Below are 16,202 nucleotides of genomic sequence, written 5' to 3'. Positions count from 1 at the left end.
TTATACCTCTATCTAGTTCATTTTTAATGTATTAATCTCACAGTCACAGACTTTACTGAAATCACATGTTTGTTTAAGTAATTGTTTTATCGATTATTTTTTATGTCCTAGGTGAATAGCCATGTCTCTGCATATTTGTAGAAACAGAGGTCCTTTTATTTTTTCCATTTCTGATGATTACACATTGTTTTTTCCTCCCTTCTTTCTCTGGGACCTTCAGTACAATGTTGAATATAAGCCATAAAAGTAGGCATCTTTGTGTTGTTCAGGATTTTATGAGGAAAGTGTACAATATTTGACTACTAGGTAAATTCACCAGTAAGATACTCACTATGATATTTTGTAAGTTCCATTTATCTGGTTGAAAATTTTATTTTCTATTTCTAGTTTGTTAAAAGTTTTCATCAGGAATGTGTGAATTATGTGAACTGATTTTTCTTTCTTTTTTTAAAATTTATTAACATTATAAAGTGTGTGTGTGGGGGGGTTCATATGAAAATTCCACACATGTATACAGTGTATTTTGAGCAAGTTTGTTCCTATAATATAGTTATTCCCTTTTCCTCCCTTTCTTTTATAAACAATATTTGATGGGTTTATGTCTCCTATCCCCATACATATATACATAACTTATTTTGAATTTCTTCACTCTCTGGAACTCTCTCCATTCCCCTCCTCTCTCATCGACAACGCCCACCAAACAGTGTCGCTTTTGCACTCAAGTCCCATGATTGTTTTTTTGATTATTTCAGACTCTGATTCCGTATATGAATAAAAATGAGATATTTGACTTTTTAAGATATTTGACTTTTCATTTAATTGTCAGTTCTTTTCACTTTTCTGAAAATGAAATAATTTCTTTCTTCTTTATGAATGAGTAATACTGCATTGTGTATATATATCTCATTTTCTTCATCCATTCATTGATTGTTGGACACCTAGGCTCATTCTTCCACTTGGCTATTGTGAAAAATGCTGCAATAAATATGGGCATGAAGGTGTTCCTTTTGTTTATTGATTTACACTTCTTCAGACATATGCTGTACCAAGAGTGATAGTAGGGTCCTAAAGTAGGTTTATTTTTAGCTTTTTGGTGAACTGTCATACTAATTTATATAATGTTTGGACTAATTTACAGTCTTACCAACAATGTATGAGGGTTCTTTTTCTCATGTACTTGGTAACATTTGTTGTTTTCTTGATGATTGCCATTCTGACTAGGGTAAGATGGAATCCCAGTGTAGTTTTGATTGCCTTCATTTATGGTTAAGGATGTGTTTGTTAGCCATTTGTACTTCTGAGAACTCTTTAATTCATTTGCCCATTTCTTAATTGGATTATTTTTCTTTTGATTTTCAATTTTTTAATTTTTTTTATATTCTATCTATTAATCCTTTATCAGATGAATAGCTGGCAAATATTTTCTCCTGTTCTGTTGGTGGTCTCCTCATGCTGGTAACTGTTTCCTTTGATGTGCAGAAGCTTTCTAATTTGATGCAGTCCCACAGTTCAATTCTTTTTTTGAATTCAAGATTTTTGTAGGATATAGTCTATTTTCTTTTTTTCTCTATTGTTGTGATGGGTGGGGGTACATGGCAGCATTTACACAGGTTATTACATTGTAGCAAGTATATCATGCATTAATTCACCCCCTCAACCATTTTCCTTCATGCCCCACACCCCCCGATTCCTGGAGTTATTTCAACAGGTATCATTTTTGCATTTACTTACATGTGTACACATTTTATTGCAACGTATTCACCCTCCTACCCCCTTTTATCCAACACCTCCCCCTTCCCACTGGTGGCAGCCCTCCCCCTGGGCAGGAGTTGTTCTGCCCTCCTCTTTTTTGATTTTGTAGGATAAAAAAGAGAAAATCTGATAAAATGAAAAACATGACATTTTAGCTTGAGATAAATGTTTCTACATAGGGAGTTTCCTTGTGATATTTCCATGTATGTATGTATTGCAATCCCCCTTGATTTGTCTCCTCTAATTTTCTTCATTCTACCTTAGCACCTTTCTTATGGTACTTTCAGTCAGTTTAAGATTTCTGTATTCATTCTTGAATAGTGGGTATATCAACTCTGTTCAAGTTCTTAGTTTCCCTACCCTCCTGTGGGTGACCTCCCCTTAGTGTGACCAGTGTTTCGTAATATTGCTACATTTGTGTTAGGTCTGTATTCCACAAATGAGAGAGAACATGTGGCTTTTCATCTGAGCCTGGCTAACTTCATTTAAGATGATGTTCTTCAGTTCTATTCATTTACCTGTGAATGACAAAATTTTATTCTTTGTGGCTGAGTAAACTTCCATTGTATATAAATACCACATTTTCTTAATCCATTTATCAGTAGTGGGACATCTTGGCTGTTTCCATAGCTTAGGTATTCTGAACAGTGCTGCAAGAAACATGGGCGTACAGGTGCTTTTGTTGTAAGCTGACTTACAATCCTTTAAGTATATCCCTAGGAGTGATATTGCTGGATTGAATGACAGGTCTGTTTTTAGGTTTTTCATTGGGTTATTGATTTTTTGGGAGTTTAGTTTTTAGAGCTCCCTGTCCATATGTCAATTCTTGTTCTTATTTCCTGGATGTTTGGGGTCCTATTTAGAAAATAATTACCTATGTCTATATCTTCAAGAATTTTCCCTATATTTTCCTATGATAGTTTCAAACTTTAAAAATCTTACATTCAGATCTTTGATACATTTTAAATTGATTTACATAAAGGGTGAGCGATAGGGGACTAGTTTCAGTCCTCTACATGTGGATAATCAGTTTCCCCAATACCATTTGTTTTTGGAGGTAGGATTTGAACTTGGGTCTCACACTTACTAGGCAGGCACTCTACCACTTGAGCCACTCTGCCAGCCCTGTTTGGTACTGGATACTTTTGAGATAAGGTTTCACAAACTATTTGCTTAGTCTGGCTTTGAAATGTGATCCTCCTGATCTCTTACTACCGAGTAGCTAGGTTTACAGGTATGAGCCACTGGCACCTGGCCATCCTGTGTCTTTTGATTGAAGAATTGAAGCCATTAACATTTTGTGTTAATATTAATGGCATGTGGTATTTCCTGTCATTTTTTGTTGTCATCATGCTTATTTCTTTTCTATTCTTTCTTTGCTAATCTCATCTGGTTTATTCTTTCATTTATTTTTTTCTGGTTGTGTTTGTCTTCCTCTTACATGTGTAAGATTCTTTTAAGTATCTTCCCGCAGTGCTGAATTAGTGATCATAAAGCCATTTAAATTAATTTTTGCTGATCATGGAAGGTTTTTATTTCTCCTTCAATTATAAGTGGTAGTTTTGCTGGATACATTAATCTAGGTTGGTGCTTATTTTCTTTGGATTGTATCATTCCATGTCCTTCTTTTTTACAGTTTGTGTTGAGAAATCTGCCATTACTCTAATCCTTTTGGCTTTATGTGTGACTTACTGTTTCTCCCTTGCAGCTTTCAGTATTTATTCTTTGTTCTGTATATTTAGTGTTTTAACTATAAGATGTCTAGGGGTGTTTCTTTCCTGATCTTTCCTATTTGGTATTCTGAAAGCCTCCAATGTGTAAATAACCTTTTCTTTCTCAAGGTTTGGGAAGATTTCTGCTATTATTTCATTGAGCATTTTATCTATGCCTTTAATTTTTGTCTCTTCTCCTTCTATACCCAGGATTCATAGGTTTGATCTTTTGATGGTGTCCCAGAAGTCTTGCATGTTCTATTTGTATTGCCTTAATCTTTTTTCTTTGTGTTTTTCTGATTGATCTAATTCCTCTAGTGTATCTTTAATTATCTTTGATACTCTATTTTCAATTTGTTCCTTTCTTTTAGCAAGCTTTTTGATTGAGCTTTTTATTTGCATTATTGAGCTTTTCCAAGATTTCAATTTGATTTTTTTCAGGATTTCTGTATCTTTTTATTAGAATTCTTTCATATCCTGTATTGTCTTCCATACTTCTTTGTGCTGTTTGTTGGAATTCTCTTTGAGTTCAGCTATTGGTTTATATCTTCTTTGATTTCATTAGGTACTTATACATCTCCTCTTTAATTTTGTTGACCATTCTTGTTGTAGTTTTTTTTTTTTAGTTCATTGTTTAAAATTTCATCATCTTCACTTCTGTTTAATTCCATTTTTTTTTAATTTGGAGGAGACATGTTGCGTTGTGTTTTCATATTACTAATGTTTCCACACTGGATTCATACATCTGAGTACAAATCTGTTGGGCTCAGTACCAGCATCAGTACCAGCACCATTCCTTTTGTCTTCTGTTTTTCAGGTTTTTCCTGGTTCTAGTCAGTGCTTAATTCTGTGTTGCAAGCAATATTCAGCCAGACCTCAGAGCTTTATCTTTTGTCTCATGGAGAATTCTGTGATACAGTTTGTGTTGGTGGAATGTTGCCTGCAGTTTTTCTCACCCACTCTTTCTGTATCACCTTTCAGTTGTTTCATGAGATGTTGCTTGTGGAAGTGCAAGGCCATTGCCCTATATTCACCTAATGCTACTGGTGAGCTTATGGAATGTGTATGGGATCTAGACCACTATACCATCTGCTCTAATTTCCTTAGCAGTTTTTGCTGAGAATCTATTTTCTGATTGTTTTAATTCCTAATTTCTGAGAAGCTGGAAAATGCTGTCTGCTTCCAATGTGCCATCTTGACTTGTCCTCAAATGTTTTTTCTAATGATTCAAATGCTCTCTGTTTTTCTCCTTTTTAGTATTAATGGCAGTAGTTTTTTTTTTTAACTTTCTTTAAATACCTCCATTGAGGCAAATTTAACCTCAAAAACACTTACCTAGTTTTACTATATAATTCACTGAGTTTTTGTAACTTTCCATAGTCATTTGACCATCCCCATCATGTTGAGTTTAGAACATTCTGATGTCTTGCAAAGAAACCTCATGTCCATTTGTAGTCACTGCACACTCACAACCTCAGCCTCAGGTAACTAGTGATTTCCCCTTTCTATATTTGCCTGTTCTGGACATTTTTATATAAATGAAGTCACACAGCATGGTCTTCTTTTGTGCCTGGCTTCTGCCATTTGCTGTTTTTGAGTCTGATATATGTCACTTTTTCATTTCCAAATAGTATTTAATTATGTAGACATACTCTAGTTTGATTATCCATTTATTGAGTTGTGGACATTTGAATCATTTTTTTGGTTTTGGCTTTTATGAGTAATATGTCTATATACAATTGCTTTGAGGTCTCTGTGTGGGTGTACATTTTGGTAGATACCTAGAGTGAAAATGCTAGGTTATTTGGTAAATCTTTGTTTAACTGTTTAAGAAATTGCAAAAGTGTTTCTGCTATGATTTGGATCTTAATGTGTACAGATGCTCATGGGCCCTAGATTATGGTGCTATTGAGTGGTGGTAGAACATTTAAGAGGTAGGATCTAATTGGAGGAAATTAGGTCGTTTGGGGCATGCCCTGGAAGGAGATACTGGAATCTTGCCCCTTTCTTCTCTCTTTTCTTCTGGGCCATCATGAAAGAAGCAGATTTTTTTTTTTTTTTGCTATGTGCTCCTACCATGATATACTACCTAACCCCACACTGACAGACAATGTGGCCGATAGTTCATGGGCTGAAACCTCTGAAACTATGAACCATAATAGACATTCTTTCTTATAAGTTGATTAGGTATTTTGTAATGGTAATAAAAAGCTTAATAACAGTTTCTGAAGCGATTATACCACTTTACATTCTCACTGATAGTGTTACATTGATTTTTGAGGCTTTAAAATCTACTTTGCCATCTTAGGATAAGCCCATAATGTATGGTTCATTTTAGATATTGTTGGACTTAGTTGGCCAACAGTTCTGAAGAGTTTATTTGTGTTCATGAGAGATTTTGGTATGTTTTCTTCTAATTACCTTGATGGGTTTGCTTATTACAGTTATCACTGAAGGGTGAGATATTCTATTTTTTATGAAGAGCTTTGTAGAATTCACCAGTGAAAACATCTAGGCCTGCATTTTTATGTGTGGGAAGGTTTTTTGATAATGGATTTTACTTTTAAATAAAGTAGGTTGTTTGCATTTTTCTCTTTAATCTTGTGTCAGTTTAGTAAACTGTATTTTGCAAATAAAGAAGCTAATGCCCCATACCTCTTCCCCCTATCTCACATGTCTCATAGAAGAAACAGAAGTAAAAACATGTGTAATAGATACAATAATAAAAGAATATTTGGATATAAAGTAGTCAAGAAAGCATATGGATTATAATTAGACTACAGAATATGGGCATGCTTGTGTGTGTTTGTGTGTGTGTATGTGTGTTGTGTGTGAGTGTGAGAGAGAGATATCCTTTTTTTTTTCAGTTTTCTTTTATTATTCATATGTGCATACAAGGATTGGTTCATTTCTCCCCACTGCCCCCACCCCCTCCCTTACCACCCACTCCGCCCCCTCCCTCTCCCCCCCTCAATACCCAACAGAAACTATTTTGCCCTTATTTCTAATTTTGTTGTAGAGAGAGTATAAGCAATAATAGGAAGGAACAAGGGTTTTTGCTGGTTGAGATAAGGATAGCTATACAGGGCATTGACTCACATTGATTTCCTGTGCGTGGGTGTTACCTTCTAGGTTAATTCTTTTTGATCTAACCTTTTCTCTAGTACCTGTTCCCCTTTTCCTATTGGCCTCAGTTGCTTTAAGGTATCTGCTTTAGTTTCTCTGCGTTAAGGGCAACAAATGCTAGCTAGTTTTTTAGGTGTCTTACCTATCCTCATCCCTCCCTTGTGTGCGAGAGAGAGATCCTTTAAAGAATCTGTTTCTGAAGGTTTATTACATCCTCCTTGATGTTTGAAGGATGAACAACTGTTTTCAGGCAAATGAGAATAGAAGATAGATGGGCTGTGTTTTCAGGCATGATTTTTAATAAAAGATCAAGAGATGATGTGAAACAGAGCAAGTCTGGTTTGGAACCATAAAGTCACTTTCTGAGTGTTCCCCAAAGGTTCATGTTTTGGAAACTCAATCTCCAAATTCATACATTAATGGTATTTGGAGGTGATACCTTTGGGAGTTAATTTGTATTAGGCAAGGTAATGAGCCCCTTGATGGTATTTGTGGTTTTAGTAGAAGAGAAAGAGAAATACCAAGTGTGATATAACAAGAAACACTAGATGATGTGGTATGGTACCATGCTCTTTGACTATTAGGCCTCCAAAATTGTAAGCCAAATAAGCTTCTGTATTCCTTATCAATTACCTAGTCTCATTTTTATAGCAATAGAAATTGAGTGAAGATCTTATCCTAACTGCTCTTGCCTTTTCTCTTCCTTTTATGTCTGACTTCATGATTCTCCCAATTAAATCATTAGATGAATTTCCCATTGAGTTATGAAATTCAAATGTAAACTGGCTATCTCCTTTTGTGTTCTACAAATGTTTCATATTGTTACTTTAATGGACCAGAAACTGGGCACCCTCTCAGAAGGTACCTTCTTCCTGAAATTTGTCAGAATTTCAAATAGGGGAGGCAACAAATGGAGATTGTGAGCCTGTAATCATAGTGGCAAGTTTCTGTTAAGACTTAATGTTTCTTTGTGTATTGGCCCATCAACACTGTGAAACCGTACTATCAGCTAGCCTATTTTAGTTAACCTCTTCACTATTTGCATACATGTTTCAACAGATATTCATTATGATCTATTAGTACATTTCACCTTGATAAAATTATCTCCAAAGGTAGGTAAACTGCCTATATTAGTTTCACTGGGCATCTCAGAAAGTTGGCTGTGAGAACCAAAAATGTTTTAACCTATTTAAGGTAGATTGGACTCATTTTGAAATCTTCATTAATGGGGAGAAAAGGAGCCAGGATGAAATGAATCAACAAGATTAAATTTTGACTTGGTTATGAGGTATTTTGAGGTAGGAATAGAGCACACTTAGTATTAATGGAAAGCTGAAAATTCTTTTAAGCCTCTACATGATCTGAAATCTACATAGCTCACTGGTGTCATTGCCATTCACTACTCCTTTTCCCCCTTTATTTGCTGCACTCCACACATACTGGCCTTCTTTTATCATATTTTATTGCACATTATTGTTATTCTGGGGCTTTGGTAAACCTTATTATTTCTGCTCAATGTTGCCTTCCCCTGCTTACTTTTTCTTTATCTCATTGATCTCAGCTAAATTTTCAATGTTTATTTTTATTTTGCCTTCCCCAAATAACATTATATGCACCAATGAAGTCCTTGACTTCTATTTTATAAAACTTCTCATGGTTGCAATCAAATAGTTGTTTACTTATGAATATCTGTAGCCCTTCTAGAATTTAAAGTCAGTGGCACAGTATTTTCTTTGTTCAGTCCTACATTTTGAGCACCTAATATGGACTTTTGCTCAAAAAATATTTAAATGAGTATTGAATGAATAAATCCAGTAGTGAAATGATTACTCAGAATTTCATTTAGCTAATTTAGTGAGGAATAAAATGCTTAGACCACTTTTTTTTTGCTATTATTGAATACTATAGACTGGGTAGTTTATGAAGAATAGGGCTTTAGTTCATAATTCATTAGGCTGGGAAGTCCAGCAGCAAGGCACCAGCACCTAATGAAGCCCTTTTTTGCTGTATCATATTAGGCAGAGGACATCACATGATGAGACAGAGCAGGGCTCTCTTCCTAGTCTTATAAAGCCACCAATCTTGTTATAAATGCCACTCTGATGGCATTATTTAATACTAATTACATCTGAGAAGTCCTCCCGTCAAATATTGTTAACATATGAATTTGAGATTTTTTTCCCAACACATGAAACTTAGGAGACACATCAAAAATGCATCAACTGCCAAAATATCATTGTGGAGATTTTCATTCTACCAATTACTATTTCTGACTCAGTGTGAGGAAGTTAGTATCCAGAACTAAATAAGCAGGACAGATGGCTTACATGAAAGAATCCAAATTATGTGAAAGAGGTTTATACTAATCAGTTATTCATTGAATAAAGGGATGAGAAAGAAAAAAATACAACTTCCAAAAGGAGATATTTTTGTATTTGAAAGGAGAAATATACAGAAGGGTAATAGTGAAATTGACTAGGATTATTCCAGGAAGTGAAGATGTTGATCATCCATCCTTGAAGACCTTTTAAGGAAATTGAAAAATCTATAGTTATAAAAATAACTCATTCATTGGATAGAGTCAGCTGGACAAGACCTCTCAACTATATCCAGTGGGAATTATGTGATCATGAGGTTTCATTTAATATAAACTTCCTACTTCCAATGTGTTATTTACAATTATTTGTCCACTTTGTGTATATTTTTTATTTTGTTATTATATTATTGCTATACTGGGGCTACATTGTGACATTTAAGAAGTGCATATAATATGTCTTAGTTAAATTTCCTTTATGCATAATTTTATTTTTATGTTTCTAGAAAATAAGTGAACATGTGTGTGTGTATGTCATGCTCTCTTTTTATTTTATAGTACTAGTTTCTTAGTCTTTTCATGCTGGTCTAACAAAATATCATAAACTGAAAAGTTTATAAATGTGGGAATTTATTTCTTGTACAATGGAGGCTTTGTTTTTAAAAATGAGATTTGATCCTATTTCGAATTTGAGGTAAAACTTTTCTCATTTGATCAGAAATCTTTGAAACCTTCATGTGATTTGAATTCTCCTCAGAGTGTCATAGCAGTAGAGATGAACTTCTGTCTTTGAGTTTTTTTTTTTTTTTTTTTGAGGCACTTGGTTTTGAACTCAGGGCCTTCAGCTTGCTAGGAAGGCAGTCCACCTCTTGAGCTATTCTCCCAGCCCTGTTTTTGAGATTTCTACCACAAAGGAAGTTTGTCTTCCAAAAGATCACAATAGTAATTGGAATGAATTCAAGTTAGAATTTGATGGGGGCCTACTATTTAAAAAGTAACCTTTTTCTAATTAAAACAAAATATTCCCTTAGTGATGATCTGATTTATATTTTCTTATCTTTCCCTTCCTTGTAGTGAGAAATAAAAGATACAAATAGGAATGACTATTGTTGTCGTTGTTACTGTTTTTGTTGCTGTTTTTTTTTTTTTCTTTGAGACATGTTTTATCTAGGCTTTCCTCAAACCTGTGATCTTCTTGCCTCAGCTGTTTTAGTGCTTGGATTATAGATGTCAACCATCACAACTGGCTTGGAATGCTTTTATGAAAATAATTCCTGTTATGAAGACAACTTATATACAATATAATCAGGTAGAATGTATTTAATCTTAAGGATTTTTAAAGCTACATAATCATTTTAGATTCCTGATATCTAGTATTCAAATGTACATGAAAGTTGTGTACTTTGGTTATGCCAGTAGAATTTTTATTTTTAAATTTTTTTGTGTGTTTTAAAATTTAATTTTGTTTTTATTATCATAGAATAGTTGTGCAGGAGATACATTGTGATAGTGACATGCTTACAATCTATCTTTGTTAGATTTATCCCCTCCATCATCCTTCCTCATCCCCTCCCCTCCTCTTAGTTTAATTTCAAAAGGTTTCATTCTATTTTCATATATGAATACAAAATGCATCCACCAAATTCACCCTCATCCACCTTTTCATTATGTGTATCTCCTCCCACTAGTACTTCACCCTGGAAAATATAACATAACCATATTATAAGAAATTGAGAATAAAAAAACAAGGTCACCCATTGTTCCACCAGTGAAACATTGTAATCATTAATGTTTGTGGTTTTTCATTTCAGTTTTCAATAACAAAGAGAACTTGCTTATTTGTATAATTATGTATATGTTTCTACATAAATTTAAATCTTTTTTAGCTACCATGTTACAAAATTAATGTAGTATTATGAAACTTTTCTAAAATTTAGAATGGATGTATAATACCCAACTTAACCATATATGATGCATTTACATAAGTTTTCTACAATTCAGATGTTCAGATTTTTTAATTGTGTGGACTGCTGTATGCTACATAGAATATTTTGTGCATAAACATGTTTTATTTCACTAGGATAAATTTTTGAAGCTCAGTTTCAAAATGTGAGACTTCTGGTTCAATGGAATATTTTATATTTAATATAGATACATATTAAGATTTGTTTTACAAAAGGGTTGGAAACTTTGTTTACAGAAGTTTCTAAAGGAATCATTTCCAACTTGAAACCAAATCTGTAGTACTTACTGATATATATTTTGATATGTATAATTACTTTTCAATGGTTTTTTTCTGCTACAACTAACCATATTTTCATTCTTAATGTTTTCTCAACTGAATTTGGAGAAAATTTTACTGTTATTATGTAGAAGACAGTAAAGGTTATTATCATCACTTCTAATTGTTTTGAACACCAGATTGATGAACTGGCCTTGGAAGGATTCTCATGTAACAGGGAATTCACGTGAAATTCATGTTGTTAATTTTCAGTCTTAGAAAATGACTGAAAAAATGCAGTCACCATTTCTGTTGGCTTCTGTTGCTTATGGGTTGTTCTTAGTCTGGCTTTACTACCTGAACTGTCTGACAGCATAGATATTATTGGTAAATTATAAAGTTCATATTTGAATAATTGGTAGGTTAATGGTTTCAAAGAAGAATTATACATCAAAACACAAATTCACTTGTCAGCTATAGATAAATGCACAAATTAAGTTTGAGAGAGGACTGCTGTGAGAGCTTGTTAGGTGGTCGGGACCTCAGCTCTAGATTCTCTGCTCTGACCCTTTGGAAGAGGGAACTAGAGTTGACTCAGGAAACCAAGGTAGAGGCCCATTTCCCAGAACTAGTTAAAGTTAGTAAGCATTAGGGATTAAATGTTTACTTTCAAAATATCTGAATTAAAGAATAAAACAGAATGACTAATTCTCAGTCTTACCTGCTCATGAGCCAATTCCTAAATGAGATGGTACAGGATTGAGATCTAGGTCTGTGTCCATTTTCTGCTATATAATACCATCTCAAATGCTGAAATCAAGCACAACCTTAGTTACCTAACAAATTGTGATTATTGCCATAAATCTTAAAAATTGCTTGCTACTTGGAAAATCATTTCTTAATAGCTAGGACTTGATAATACATAGGAAATTGCATAAAATTAAACTGGATAATGGTTCCTCAGTTATTTTACATTCTTGTTCATTTCCATGTAGCTAATTAATTTGCCACTTTTTATTGAAATTTATTGATATGGGTCACTAAAGTTAGATTTTAAACAATATATTTATGGATTCACTTGTTACTTTAAAAAAATTTCTTCAAATATTTTGTGTTTGCATTAAAAATTTTCCAGATATGCCAAAAAAGAAAAAAATCTACCCCATGTATGTTACTCTTTCTTAAACCCCTCATTTCTCCTCCCTCATTTTTAACAGTGTTCAGTGGGTTTCATTATGTTATTTTCATTGATATATTTATATATTTCCCTCTATAAATATACATACATATATAATGTACTGTCATCATATTCAACTCCCATCACCTTCTTTCCTCCTTATTAGGGTGAGATGGATCTCTGGGTTTTTTTTTTTTTTTTTTTTTTGTGGTACTGGGGTTTAAACTCAGGGCCTCATGCTTGCTAGCCAGTAGCCTGGTGTTCTGTCACTTGGGCTGCTTTACCAGTTCTTTTTCAAGATAGGATCTCACTCTGGGAACCATGATCATTTATTGTTTTTGCAGTGGGCATTTTCCTCAAGGGAAAACTAGCCCCAATTCTGGGCTTACCTTTCTGGGATTCCTTCCTCTTTGGATCTGGCCTTGCAGTTCTTCATTGTCTTGATAGCTCTCTAATGTTTTCAAATATTTCAAATATTGCTTAAGTATTTTGTCCACCTTTTCTAATTACCAGTGAGAGGCCTGCCCAGAACCATGATTCTCCCAACTCTACTCTTCTACATAATTGGAATTACATGCATATGCTACCTGGTTCAAATGTTTTTGTATGAGCTGGGAGCTAATAGTTCTGTTTTTTAGGACCTGACATTTGAACTCAGGGCTTTGCACTTGCAAAGCAGATGCTCTACCATGTGAGGCACATGTCCAGTCCAATTTGCTGTGGTTAATTTGAAGATGGAGTTTTGCATACAGTTTGCCTGGGCTGGCCTCAAACTGTGATCCTCCCTATCTCAGCCTCGGTAGCCAGGATTACAGGTGTGAGCCTCTTATGCCCAGTTTACTTTCAAAAACGTTTTAAAGACACAAACAACTCTAACAATAACAAAAACAAAATCAAAGAGGAATGAATATACAACAGAAACTACATGTGGTTTGCAAAGCTTAAAATATTTTCTATTTAAACCTTTACAGCAAAGTTTCTTTTTCTACTCAACAAACTCATGTTTGAGTCACAGCCAATAAATATGTGAGAGAACAGTTTTGTTAGAATTAGAACACCCACATGAAATTGTGCTTCCTGTCTTTTCTAGGGGAGGAGTCTTTTTATTATAGAGTGAAGGAAACCCCAGTGGTTTTGTTGATGACTGTTATTAGCTGGCAAGATAGTAGTTTTTTAAAGATAGATGTTTGAAGTATTTGTGATAGTATTTAAAAAAAAAAAAACAGAGATGCCTGGGCCCATATACTTTGTGTAGTAGCATCTTTTTTGTTTCACTACCTCTAATAACAGAGTCCATATTTAATAAGGAATTTTGGTCTTTGTACCATATTCTCATTTTTTTTGTTATTTTATTGGCACCAAAAGGTTTCTATATGTAGATCTCAATCTCTCTCTCTCTCTCTCTCATCATCATCATCTATATCATAAGCTGGTATGCTTATTACAGTATCGTCTCATGATGCAGCCAACTGGACAGGGACTTCTCTTGTTGGTTTGGATGGGTGTGCTTTACAGCTATAGGAAGGGTCTTCCTAAGCATGGCTCCTAGGTGTTAATCCTCCAGATGCAGAGCATTGCGTGGTTGGCTTTAGGTAGCAGATTTAAGTGATCATTGTTTATTTGATAATGCCTACTGATTTTCTTTGTGTCTGTGACTAAGTTTAGAAAAATATAGGAATGTATGCATGATTGAAAAACAAAGTAGAATTTAAAAACTTAGGCAGTATGAGTTTATAGGTAAAATTTAGAATAGTCATTTTTTGGTTTGCATGATTCTTTCCCTAAATCTGAGCAATTATGAATCACTAGTGTTTTAAAATTAGTTTTCTTTTGTAAAATAACTTTAAGCCCTTTGCTTTTAATGGTAAAATTTGGAAAGTGGTCAATTCTGAAACTAGAACAGGAGGTTATTTGTTTGCTAACTGTACATGTAAATCGTCTAGCTGATTTTATTTTCTCTAAAAATATATTATTGGCTTGTATTATTTAAATCCTCCATGCAGTCTTAATCAATGCTTTCTTCTATTATTTCTATGTTGTAAACTATTTATATTAATAAATATTATTTATACTAATAAAGACAGGTATGTTTTACTAGTCTGTCATTATAAAAATAATGTAAACAAGATAATTATTTTTGATTTTTTAAAAATAGAGCTATGACAAGTACTGTTTTGGATCTTTGGAAACTGCTGATGCAAATAGGGTATTCTGTGGACAACTTGATGCCCTGTACATTTTCTGCAGAGCCCTCAACCCAGCACAGATACATGCAATTCATCCATTAGGACCTGGGTATAAGGTACAAGTGACTGTTTGTTATCAATTTCATGTAAAGTTTTAGTTGTGACTGTGATATAACATGATATTTAGTGAAACATCTTCAATATGGTTTAAAAGTCATCTATATTTTTGAAAGTCAGTTATTATGATATGCATTTTTTATTGAAAAGGTGTTGTTCTCTTTTTAGCTATTTTTCCTGAATTATTACTTCATTTTCCTTCATTATTTCCTTCATTATTACTTCATTATTCCTCAGACTTTTCTGATGTTGAAGACATCCCTTTTGTTATCCCAGCAATAGGGAGGATGAGTCAGGAGATTCATGAGTTCCAAGGTTAGCCAGGGCTACATTGTCAGCTTCAGGCCAGGCTGAGCTACATACAGAAACCCTGTCTCAAGAGGAAGCAAGGGAGAGAGGAAGGGAAAGGAAAGAATCAAAGAAAGAGAAAAACCATAAAAATAGTAATTTAAAAATCATTTTTAATAACTGCATATAATTTGCTATTAATAACTGCATATAATTTTGCTTTTTTAATTGAAATTAAAATTTAAAAAGCAAAAAGCAAAACAAAACAAAAACTGTATTGCTAAATCTCTATGTTGTATTATAAAAGTATAACTTGGTAATTAGAGGTAGTTTTGGAAAAATAGTTAAAGACTTAGAAACAAAATTGTATAGAATGTTATGTATAACTGAAATTATTTAATTTTTGCATCTGCTTTTATCTTTTGCAGAAAGTTAGGAAATGGTAAGAATATTAAGTATCCTTATTTCACAAAACCCATTATTAAGATTTATCATATTCTTCCTGCTTTTTGTTTAACTTTCAAGAAGAAGGCATTTAGGAAGAAATAGCAGTTGCATCTGTAAACTTGTCATTTTAGTTTAATTTTATTTTTGAATTAGGATATATTAATAAATTGAGGGATTTTATTGGGATAATTTCATACATTCATATGATGTAGTGTGAATAAGATCACTCCCCCATTATATTGTTATTCCTTCTCTCCCTATGTCTTGTCCTCTTTTTCAAATAGGGTTTGGTGGGTATCATTATGCTATCTTCATGTGTATGTATGAAGTATACTTTTATCCTCTTCACCCCTCAGTATCCTTTCCTTCCCCTACCCCTTTAATCCCTTCTAGACTGCCCCCATTTACATTCATGTTTTATGATTATTGTTATTATCATCGTTGTTGTGATCATCAACTTTGTCTTCTTCATCATCATCATGGTCATCATCATTTTAGGTCCAGTTTCCACAAATGAGCAAGAACATGCAATATTTGGCCTTTTTTTATTAGGATATATTTGTTATATAGGCACGTTCATAATGACAATTCCAATTAGATTTATAGTGTACCTTACTTACATCGCCCCCATCTTGAGCTTTGCTTACCTCACTTAGCATGATGATCTCATGTTCCAATCATTTTTCAAAATAGTTTATTTTCTTTATGGATGAGTAACATTCCTTATATATGTATATGCATACGCACACACACACAAACACACATACTATATTTTATTTATCATCAGTATCACTTGCTGTGCACTTTGGCTCTTTCTACAGTTTGACTGTTTGAAGACAGTTGGAATAAACATGGGTACGTA

At 33.6% G+C, this 16,202-nt stretch overlaps 1 pseudogene; it reads left to right on the top strand.

Moving 5' to 3' along the window:
* LOC141414882 (myb/SANT-like DNA-binding domain-containing protein 3 pseudogene) overlaps window positions 1-16,202 on the top strand; it is a 55,696-nt pseudogene that overhangs the window by 20,899 nt on the left and 18,595 nt on the right.

The sequence above is a fragment of the Castor canadensis genome, chromosome 12, assembly GCF_047511655.1.
Source record: "Castor canadensis chromosome 12, mCasCan1.hap1v2, whole genome shotgun sequence".
In the NCBI taxonomy this organism is placed as follows: Eukaryota; Metazoa; Chordata; class Mammalia; order Rodentia; family Castoridae; genus Castor; species Castor canadensis.
The sequence above is the reverse complement of the archived record's forward strand: the minus strand, read 5'-3'. Positions and strand labels throughout refer to the sequence as shown.